At 44.6% G+C, this 11,311-nt stretch overlaps 1 protein-coding gene across 1 annotated transcript in view; it reads left to right on the top strand.

Annotated features, from left to right (window-relative positions):
* Positions 1-6,240: 6,240 nt before the first annotated feature.
* USP18 (ubiquitin specific peptidase 18) overlaps positions 6,241-11,311 on the top strand; it is a 38,437-nt gene continuing 33,366 nt past the window's right edge. Inside the window, exon 1 of the mRNA XM_037734337.1 lies at positions 6,241-6,367. The gene's annotated coding sequence lies outside the window, so the exon portion shown is untranslated. The remainder of the gene's footprint in view (positions 6,368-11,311) is intronic.

The raw sequence follows: 11,311 nt of genomic DNA, 5'->3' as shown, positions 1-11,311 counted from the left end.
AAAAAAAAAAAAAAAAAAAAAAAAGAAAATGATTTTCCTTTATAAATTGCAAAGAAAAATCACTAGGAAAATTTTAATAAACAGAATCCATACCGTATTGAAAAACATATAGCACAAGCCTAGGGGACATAATGAGATTCTCTTTCTAAAATTACCAAAATCAAACAACTTAGCTGGGCGTGGTGGCACACACCTGTGGTCCCAGTTACTTGGGAGGCTGAGGCAGGTGGATTGCTTGAGGCTAGGAAGTTGAGGCCAGCCAGGGCAACATAGTGAGACCCCAAGTCTAAAAGAAAAAACTACTGCACAACTAGGAGGGATTTATTCTAAGAATTCAACCACGGTTCAGTATTAGAAACTCCATTTCTCCAGAGGTCTTAGCATCTTAGAGAAACACTACAGACACTGACCAAGGTCAGGAATAAAATGACGTTGAAGGCTGCACAGTATTGCTACGACTATTTCAATTGCACTGGAAATAGGAGCTAATGCAATCAGAGGAGGAAAAATAATTAAAAGAATAAAGAAAAAATATATTTGTAGATGATATGATGGAACATGGAAAATCCTACGGAATTAATGATAAGACTAATTTAAACAAAATGTAGCCTTCAGGCCAGGCGCAGTGGCTCACACCTGTAATCCCAGCACTTCGGGAGGCTGAGGCAGGCAGATCACTTGAGGTCAGGCGTTCAATACCGGCCTGGCCAACATGGTAAAACCCCATCTCTACTAAAAATATAAAAAGTTAGCCAGGTGTGGTGGCACGCGCCTGTAATCCCAGCTACTTGGGTGGCTGAGGCAGGAGAATCACTTGAACCCCGGAGGCAGAGGTTGTAGTGAGCTGAGATCGCACCACTGCACTCCAGCCCGGGTGACAGAGCAAGACTCTGTTTCAAAAAAATGTAGCCTTAATCTTATAAACATATAACCAGTCAGGATATAGTGGAAGAGAAAAAGAGAAAACTTCTATTAACAATAGCAATGGAATAGTTGATACTTAGCTATAACAATTTAGGAAATGTTAGCAGCCTTTATGAGAAAAACTTTAAACTCAAAGACACAATGTAGATGGGCGAATTTAATGACATTCCTTAGTATTGAATAGTATCTCTCAACAAAATAAACATGTTATTTTCCCTTAGTTAATTTATAAATGTAATGCAACCTAATATAAATGCCCACAACCTTTTTAAAAAGCTTCATTGCACGGTAATAATAGATCCGTGGGAAGTTGTAAAAATAGTGCAGAGGGGTTGAGAGTAACTTAACCCAGTTTTAACATTTGTATGCAGTATCTTTTTTCAGTTTTATTATCGATCTTCTCGAATCACTGTATTTAAGATTTCTTAGGAAATACTTTTGAAAAAAATATTTTTTTGCGTCAAGATCTCACTCTTTTTTGCTTAGCCTGGAGTGCAGTGACGCAATCAGCTCACTGCAGCCTTGAACTTCTGGACTCAAGCGATCCTCCTGCCTCAGCCTCCTAAGTAGCTAGGCGACAGGTGTGTGCCACCACGCTCAGCTATCAGCTAAATAAAAAAAACAAAATGTGTAGGGACGTAGCATAGTTATGTTGCCCAGGTTGGTCTCCAACTTCTGGGCTCAAGTAACCCTCCGACCTCAGCGTCCAGTGTGAGCCACTATGCCTGGCTGTTTGGTTCTTCTTTTTATTTTTATTTATTCATTTATTTATTTTGAGGTGGAGTCTCACTCTGTTGCCCAGGCTCGAGTGCGCTGGCATGCCCTAGTGATTCTCATGCCTCAGCTCCTGAGTAGCTGGCATTACAGGTGCGTGGCACCACGCCCAGCTAATTTTTGTATTTTTAGTAGAGACGGGGTTTCACCACGTTGGTCAGGCTGCATGAACTTCTGACCTTGTGATCTGCCTGTCTCAGCCTCCCAAAGTGCTGGGATTACAGGATTACAGGTGTGAGCCACTGCACCCAGCTGGTTCTTTAAAAAAAAAAACAACACCCACTCTGCCAATATGTCTTTTTATTATTTTATTTCTATTTGATTGTTTTCAAAATTTTTATGGAAGTGGCAAATTTGTTTACCTCAGTATCATCAAGTTGTAAAAACTAGATTTACAAAAAGCTATACATATTAAAAACAACCAGCGTAGTGGTTATTTTAGACTGTGGAATTATAAGTAATTTTCCCCTTTACATGTTTTATATTTTTCAATTTTTCTACAGTGAATATGTATTGTTTTATATTAAGGAAATGTTTATGTACATTCAGTAGGCTATAGTTTCAAGATGAATTTTGTGGCCTGAAAGCTGGGAATTTTGCCAAAGGCCTTTGGCTTCTGTTTGCTATGAGATGTGGTATTCAATGAAAGGTTGTGAGCAGAGAAGTGACATTATCTGGCCTCTGTTTATATATACATGCTTATTTATTTATTTATAGGTCTCACTCTGTTGCCCAGGCTGGAGTGCAGTGGCATGATCTCAGCTCACTGCAACCTTCACTTCCAGGTTCAAGTGATTCTCCTGCCTCAGCCTTCTGAGTAGCTGGGATTACAGGCACCTGCCTCCATGCCCAGCTAATTTTTGTATTTTTTGTAGAGATGGGGTTTCACCATGTTGGCCAATGTGGTCTCGAACTTCTGACGTCAAGCGATCTACCCACCTTGGCCTCCCAAAGTGCTGGGATTATAGGCGTGAGCCACTGTGCCTATCCCCAGTATAGGCTTTTAATTTAAAAAAAAAATGACTCTGTTATCTCTACTATTTGACCCCACCCTGTGATTTTTTTCCTCTTGAAACTTTAGTCTGACCTGACAATTTTTTCTTTTAGTGCTAATCTTTTTCTTTTGAGACAAAGTCTCACTCTGTCACCCAGGCTGGAGTGCAGCGGCGCAATCTCAGCTTACTGCAACCTCTGCCTCCTGGGGTTCAAGTGACTCTCCTGCCTCAGCTTCCTGAGTAGCTGGCATTACAGGCATGCACCAGGCATGGGCCTGGCTAATTGTTTTCTTTTTTTTTTTAGTAGAGACAGGGTTTTACCTTGTTGGCCAGGTCTTGAACTCCCGACCTCAAGTGATCTACCCACCTTGGCTTCCCAAAGTGCTGGGATTACAGGCGTGAGCTATTGTGCCCAGCCGGGGAGGCAGGTTTGAGAGCTATTCTCTTGCCTCCTTACTGGGCTGCCTTGTGAATAACTCTTCTCTTTTGCAAAACCTGTCACAGTGATTGATGATTGCATGTGGGCAGAACGAACCTGGTTGGTATCACATGTATGTAATATTATTGGTAATTAATAATATGCACTTTGTGGGAAGATACTTTGAAACTGTGTAAATATCCTATTCCTCACCAAAATTTTAATTTATTCATATCTACTTTTATTGGTATGAAGCATGGCTTCCTGTTTTATTTAAAGGGTTGAAATATTACTATCATTCCTTTTGCTGCTCAAGTTCTTCCGAATTTGGCCAGTGGGAGCATGGTCTCGGAGTTGGCTTCTGTATTGTTTTGAAACATCCCCATCATTCTTTGAGCATTTCCTTACTTTCTGACAGAGCAAGATGTCCTACGCTCATCTTGTACTTTCTCTGCCATAACCCCGGAAACAGCCATTTCTCTAAGCAACATTGGTTCCTTTTATTAAAGAATAGGAATTAGAAACCAAAATCTGGGTGCCAGATTGGGGTGTCACTGTTCCCAGGCCCCCTCCAGACCGAGTCAGGGGATGTATGGATGTAATGCATGCGTGTATACACACCTTGACCCCCACATGTCCTTCTTTGTGTGCACATACTGAAAATCAAAGATCCACCCTGCGAAGTCCAATTCCAGTTCAACACCGGTGGGCGTGTTCTCCTGTTCCTTATCTGTAACTCCTATCTCTGACAGTTTCAACACTTGCTCCAATTATCCTTAATACATGCAGTTACCTGGTCAACTCCCTGTATGTAACTAATCTGTCATCTCGCCAGCACCTGCCCCCCCGCCCGACCCCACACGCGGGGCCACTCCGCCACAGGGACGTGCCGCATCCTCCAACTGCTTGGGATCTGACACCCGGGCAGGCTGCACCAGTGCTGGGCAGCCCCCCTGTGCCGCCACCCTCCTCATCCTGCTCTGGGCCAGCACCCTGCTTGGGCCACTGTGAAACATACTACACAGATGCCCAATTTGCTTGACACACCTGATGGCCTTAGCGTGGAATTGTTCAGGAAGGTGCCATGAAGGATGGAAGAGCCCCATGGAAGTGTAATGGATCCTTACATTATATAGTCCAGCCTCCACCCCAAGGGTCACCCTTGTCCATTCTGCACTGGGGCAGCAACAGCAAGTACTTTGCTCCACTGACCTACCAAGATTCAGACAGAATCACTGGATCGACTATTAATAGTTTTCTGCTGATAGTTGCTGCAAGCAAATACAGCTTGGTCCTTAGCCTTCTACTGACTCGATATATTTAGCATATTTCACCAAATTTTGCAGCATCCTCTCCTCACCGCCCTCACTTGAGTTTCTGAGGTTCCTGTTTGTGGACAAGGCTTACCAGATGTTTGAAGCTGGTCATATAACCGATTGGTCAACATATATAATGAGGACAGACTCCGAGCTCAGTACCATGTACCTGTGTAAACACCATGTTGCTCGCAGTCCACCAGCGTTCCGGAGAGAAATGCTGTGCTGTGCACGACACTGCCTCCGTTCCAGCAGCAATCTAAGGGGAGTCTGGGCTTATGATGGACGTGTGGATAGCCTGTAAATATATGTCTGTGTTCATGCTTCTAACACACGCCCCCGTTACGAGGACGTTTATACATCTTCGTGCCATGGTATTCTGTACCTTACTACAGACCCTACCAGTGCCTCAGTGAGGTCCAGGCAGCTTTGGGTTTTTAGAGCCTCCCTATTTGTCCCTTGCTGGGGGGACAGCTTTGAGAAAGGCAGATCGCTTTGGGGGGATTGTATCCTGCTTTCCTGTGCAAATTCCAGCGCTGGAGTTTGAGGCCCCTGGCAGATAACCCCTCTGCCCCCACCCCCATGAGTCTGCATACAAGAAATACATCTCTAAAGAGGTAATAAGCCTTTCTGGTGCCCATGGTATAGCTCTTTTAACCTTATATATACAGATGGTCCCTCCCTTACTTATGGCTTCACTTATGACGTTTCGACTGGGGCCTGACCCCGTCTTTTTTTTTTTTTTTTTTTTTTTGTTCTTTTCCCCTTTTTTTTTTTTTTTTTTTTTTTGAGACGGAGTCTCGCTCTTGTTGTTGTACAGGCTGGAGTGCCGTGGTGCGATCTCGGCTCACTGCAACCTCTGCCTCCTGGGTTCAAGCGATTCTCCTGCCTCAGTCCCCCGAGTAACTGGGATTACAGGTACACAGCACCATGTCTGGCTAATTTTTGTACTTTTAGTAGAGATGGGGTTTCACCATGTTGGCCAGGCTGGTCTCGAACTCCTGACCTCAGGTGATCTGAAAGTGCTGCGATTACAGACGTGAGCCACCGCACTTGGCCTAACCCCAGCTTAAGCAGAGGAATATCTGTATGTGCATGCCCACAGAGGAGCTCATAATTATAACACGTGCCGCATGTCATCCAAGCCACAGGCCGGTGATGTGAAGATACACGATCCAAGAAATACGAAAGCATTAAGAAAAAAAAAAAATGCTGCAGTGGATATTACCAAATGCCAGATGATTCTAAGACGCATGTTAATTGCAGGAACCTGAAAATCGCAAATAAAAAGACGCATGTAGGTGCGTGCTGTGGCTCACACCTGTAATCCTAACATTTTGGGAGGCTGAGGCGGGCGGATCACCTGAGGTCAGGGGTTCGAGACCAGCCTGGCCAACACGGCGACACCCTGTCTCTACTAAAATACAAAAATTAGCCTGGCGTGGTGGGGCACGTCTGTAATCCCAGCTGCCTGGGAGGCTGAGGCAGGAGAGTCACTTGAACCCCGGAGACGGAGGCTGCAGTGAGCCGAGATCGCGCCCCTGCGTCACTGCACTCCAGCTTGGACCACAGAGGCTCTGTCACAAAAAAAAAAAAAAAAAAAAAAAAAAGGCGCGTGTGTTCTGACACGTGGGCAAAGGGCAGCGTTTGCAAGCCCTGCCGGTCTGCGAGCGCTGATGTCCCCAGCAGGTAGGCGCGCGGCTGCGGCCGGCGGGGTTTCCCTGCACGCGGGCGCCCCGCTCCGGGCGCGGAGGCCCCGCTAAGTTTCGCTTTCCATTCAGAGGAAAACGAAAGCTGGGCGGGGCGCAGCCGGGCGCAGCCGGGCGCGGGCCAGGCGGAGGCGGCGCGGCGCGGCGCGGAACGGCGGCAGCAGCTCGGTCCCCGGCGCAGTCCGGCGAGGAACGCGGCAGTAGAGGCTGGACGCCTGCGTGGCGCTGGAGGCAAGTGCGGGGCTCCCCTGGGAAGCTTTCTTTTCAGCACAGACATCGCGCTCTGCTCCTGGACCAGCCAGATAGTTAAGGGACTGATGGATAATCGTGCTCTGCAAATCACGGTGGTGATCTGTATGTATACGGGCATATATTGGGCCAGCGAATGCTTTTCTGAGCTGATAGAGTTATTTGGGCTTTGGGCATGACTTTCCGTTTAATTGAAAAAAAAAAAAAAAAAAGAAATGACAGAAATGTTACAAACTTGTAAAAAAAATCCAAACAAGGCAGACAAACGTGTCTCCCCATCTTCCATTCAGTCTCATTTTTGTTTGTACCTTATCAGAAACGCTTCTATGTACAAGTCTTCAAAATCGTTTCGAACTTGTTCTGTGCACTGAGTATATTAAGGACATCTTCTCATGGCAGGACAGGTAGGTGTGTTCATGGCATTAAAAAAACCTGAAGCATTGTATGGGAAGTACCTTGTTTAAACAGGAAATGGAGATTTAGGTTGTTTCGAGTTTTTACTAGCATAGATACGACAATGAATACCGTTTTCTGTATACGTTCACACAAATATATTGGTGGAAAATTCCTAGAAGTGGAATGTCTGGGTCAGTGGGCATTGGTATTGAGAAATTGGAAGGATATTGTCAAACTCTGCAAATCGGAGTATTTTAGTCTTAACCTCTCTTCTTCCCCGCTTTTCCTTGGAAGAAAGCTAAATTTAGACTTTTAAACGTAAAACTCCATATTGAGACTCCTGAAAATCTGAGTTCAAGATGTTTGAAAATTAAAGCAAGTACAAATAATTTTAAAGTATAAATTATAACTAAGTACAAACAAGGTGTTTACCTTATTTAGTTATAATTTATACTTTAAAATTGTTCTAGAAAACAAGGCAAATGTTGAAAAACATTTCGTCTGAAGTTTCTTTCTGGTATGGTATTGCAGAGAGTTGGGTGGAGAGCGAACCGGGATATCTGACGTTTGTTCACGGGAACCAAATGGGAGGGAGAGTGACACAGGTGTACGGCTCCATCTTGATTTATCAAAGAACTAACGACATAAAGCGTTTGTGGGGGTTTTCTTTTGAACTATCAAAAAATGTGTTGCACAGTTTTGACACTTTTACACAATGATGGGCTTACAAAGGGGAAAATGCTTCACATAAACGCAGTCTCGAAGAAGCTAAGTCCTAGGTCTTCCACGAGCTGTTTTTTTTTTTTTTTTTGAGGGAGTAGTCCCAGAATTTCCCAATTACTTGGCTTTTCATCCGAAGTGTTCTAATTCATGTCTTCTAACCAGCATGTTATGATTACTCAAGACATGCAAAATAACGTGAACACATCATTGAGACTGTGGTCTCCAATTGTGGGTGCCATGATGGGTTGGGTGGGAAGACACTCAGACTGCTTGGATCATGTTCCTGGCAAGTTCGTTTTGTTCCTTTTAGGGCATTTAATGTTGGAGTTGGCTTTCCTGACAGAGTCTAGTTTTGAGTGGAACGCTGCACCCTCCCCAGGTTTTCTTTCTTTTTTTTCTTTTTTGTTTTTGAGATAGAGTCTTGCTCTGTCACCCAGGCTGAAGTGCAGTGGCACGATCTCAGCTCACTGTAACCTCTGCCTCCTGGGTTCAAGAGATTCTCCTGCCTCAGCCTCCTGAGTAGCTGGGATTACAGGCACCCCGCCACCATTTTTGTATTTTTAGTAGAGACAGGGTTTCACCATGTTAGTCAGGCTAGTCTTAAACTCCTGACTTTGTGATCCATCCATCTCAGCCTCCCAAAGTGCTGGGATTACAGGCGTGAGCTACCACGGCCGGCTTCTCCCCAGATTATCTGCAGTACATTCCTGGCTCTTCTGGGGCTTCTCTGAGGCCCCTGATTGATCCTGGGGCTACTCTGGTGGTGGGCCTCGGCCAGTTCCTTCCATTGCTCACCTCTCCCTGCAGCTTAAGAATAACATTTTGGGAAGATCATGAGAGAACGTGTACAAGAAAAAAAAAAAATCAGGTAGAGTGGGAGCTAAATTAGTTTAGTATTTGTGGGTCAATTTTTTGAGTCACGGGTTCAGTTTGGAAATTCCCTTCCTTGGGGTCCTCTCACGCTGCCTTCTCTGGCTTAGCGTGCCCGCTAACTTCAGCTGCATTCTCTCTGCTCACCCTGCCTTCCCCATTCTCCTTAGACCTTCAAGCTTCACTTTCCTTTCCTGGCTGCCCCACCTGCCTGTCTCCCCAGAGTGATCTGCCCTGAGACACTGCTGCATTTTCTGTTTCCTGCTGGGACCTGGCCTGCTCAAATGATCTGCTCCATGAGGTTTTACTGTTAGATCCTACTGAAGTATCTGGGAGGTCTTGGTGAAGTGGAGGGCAGCAGCTTGGAAAATACAGACTGGAGCTTTTCTGCTCTCATCAGCTTTCCCTCAGTGATGAACTCAAAACCCTCTTTCTTGCTGATGGAATTGTCTGCTGTCATCATTTCAGATGAGTCATTCTAGGCCCGGCCTTCTAAGAGGAGCAACTGCTGATAACTATTGGAAGTCAATATTTACTAAGAAAAAGAGGTGGTTGCTCTCTCAACCATTCAACATGAATTTAAGAGTATATTTCACTTATATTTCGTTGTTTCCCAGCTTCAGATGTTCTCCCTTCCTTCACATTTTGTAAAAGAGTTGGCAGGGCGTGGTGGCTCACGCCTATAATCCCAGCACTTTGGGAGACTGAGGGGGGTGGATCACCTGAGGCCGGGAGTTCGAGACCAGCCTGACCAACATGGAGAAACCCTGTCTCTACTAAAAATACAAAACTAGCCGGGCGTGGTGGTGCATGCCTATAATCACAGCTTCTCAGGAGGCTGAGGCAGGAGAATCGCTTGAATGCGGGAGGCAGAGGTTGCGGTGAGCCGAGATTGTGCCGCTGCACCCCAGCCTGGGCAACAAGAGCGAAACTCCATCTCAAAAAAAAATAATAATAATAATTAAGAAAAAAGATTTGAACACTTCTTTTTATCCCTGATTTATTGACTTTTTTGAACTTTTAATAAGAACACTATTGCCAACAAAAGCAATTAGAGAATAGATGTTAAATCTATTCTCTAAATGAATTACTGCTTATTTTAAAGTTACATATTAAATTAGAGGAAATTTGGAAATTAAAAGACATATCAAGAAAAAAAGGTAAAAATGACTTGTAATCCCTTCGAGAATTACCCATTAGTGGCATTTTTGCTATATTTCCTCTCAGTTCTTCCCCCCCCCACCAGCATGTGTGAGTAGTTTATATTTATATTTCATAAAGTTGGGTTCATACAATATGATTTCTTGGCTGTGTGTGGTGGCTCACGCCTGTAATCCCAACACTTTGGGAGGCTGAGGCAGGATGATCGCTTGAGCCCAGGAGTTCCAGACCAGCCTAGGCAACATAGTGAGACCCCATGTCTACAAAGAATAAAAAATTAGCCCAGTATGGTGGCATTTGCCTGTAATCCCAGCTACTCGGGAGGCTGAGGCAGGAGAATCGCTTGAACTCGGGAGGCAGAGCTTGCAGTGATTCGAGATCACACCCGTGCACTCCAGCCTGGCAAGAGTGAGACTCCATCTCAAAAAAAAAGAAAAAAAGATTTCTCTGTAATTTCTTTTTTTTTACGCAGTAAAGTATGCATTTTCCCTACCTTGATTAAACAGTCTAAAATATTTTAATGTCACCATAGTATTCCATTTTATAAATATGTCAAAATTTGTTTAACCCTTATTGTTACATTTTCATTTTTTAAAATAGTGCTGCAGCTGTTGATTGGAAAGGATCTTTTTTTTTTCAGGTAGTTGACAACCAAACCATCCCCTTGACGGGTTCAGGCATACCCCACACCTCAGTTTCACACAGTGCACCTTTGTAACTCACCTGCACAGGTACCCTCTGATTCTAAAATAAAAGCTGAAAAAAAACATCTAGTGTTTTAGAAGAAATGATATACTACTTTTGGGCCAGGTGTGGTGGCTCTCACCTGTAATCCCAGTTCTTCTGGAGGTTGAGGTGGGAGGATCACACAGGAGGAGCCACTGAGACCAGGAGTTCGAGACCAGCCTGGGTGACACAGTGAGACCCCCATCTCTACAATAATTAAAAAACAGTTCGCTCGGCATGGTGGCATGCACTTGTGCTTCCAGCTACTTAGGAGGCTGAGGTGGGAGGATTGCTTGAGCCCCGGAGTTTGAGGTTACAGTGAACCCGGGTGGTGCCACTGCACTCCAGTCTGGGTGACAGAGCTGTCTTTGTCTCAAAAAAAAAAAAAAATAGACTATTGTAAATTTATAAATCGCAGTGAATTACATTTTTGTAGTACAATGCGATGTGTGATATATGTATACTGTTAAAGAGAAAAGCCTTAAGACTAAATTTGACAGAGTTTAGTTGAACAGAAAAAAGATTCATGAACCAGGTAGCACTGAGAACCAAAAGTGCTTCAGAGATCGCTGCTCCACAAGTGGGTGGGGAATATTTAGAGCCAGAAAATGTGCGTTTCATGCAGAAATAGCCTGTCGGTTGCAGCCCTGCAGTTTCCTTAGCTGAACATGTTTTGGCAGCTTGTGAGCTGTGAAGAGCCAAGACCTCCGCTGCTGTGAGTAGCCGAGGCTGGGCTGCTTATGGCCAGGGCATATTCTCAGTTCAGGTTGCAGTTTTTTGTTTACCTACGTGAGCCCCACATATTTGAGACAGGTCTCAGTTAATTTAGAAAGTTTATTTGCCAAGGTTGAGGACAGATGCCTGTAACACAGTCTCAGGCTGTCCTCATGACATGTCCCCAAGGCGGTCAGAGCATAGTTTGGTTTTATACATTTTAAGGACACAGGGGACATCAGTCAGCATATGGAAGATGAACATTCGGTCTGGAAAGGCAGGACAACTCAGGCAAAAGTAAGACAGGCCGGGCGTGGTGGCTCACGCCTGTAATCC

Source organism: Cebus imitator, unplaced genomic scaffold (genome assembly GCF_001604975.1).
Source record: "Cebus imitator isolate Cc_AM_T3 unplaced genomic scaffold, Cebus_imitator-1.0 Scaffold607, whole genome shotgun sequence".
Lineage (NCBI taxonomy): Eukaryota > Metazoa > Chordata > Mammalia > Primates > Cebidae > Cebus > Cebus imitator.
Note: the sequence above shows the minus strand (reverse complement) of the source record. Positions and strands in the feature narration are given on the sequence as shown.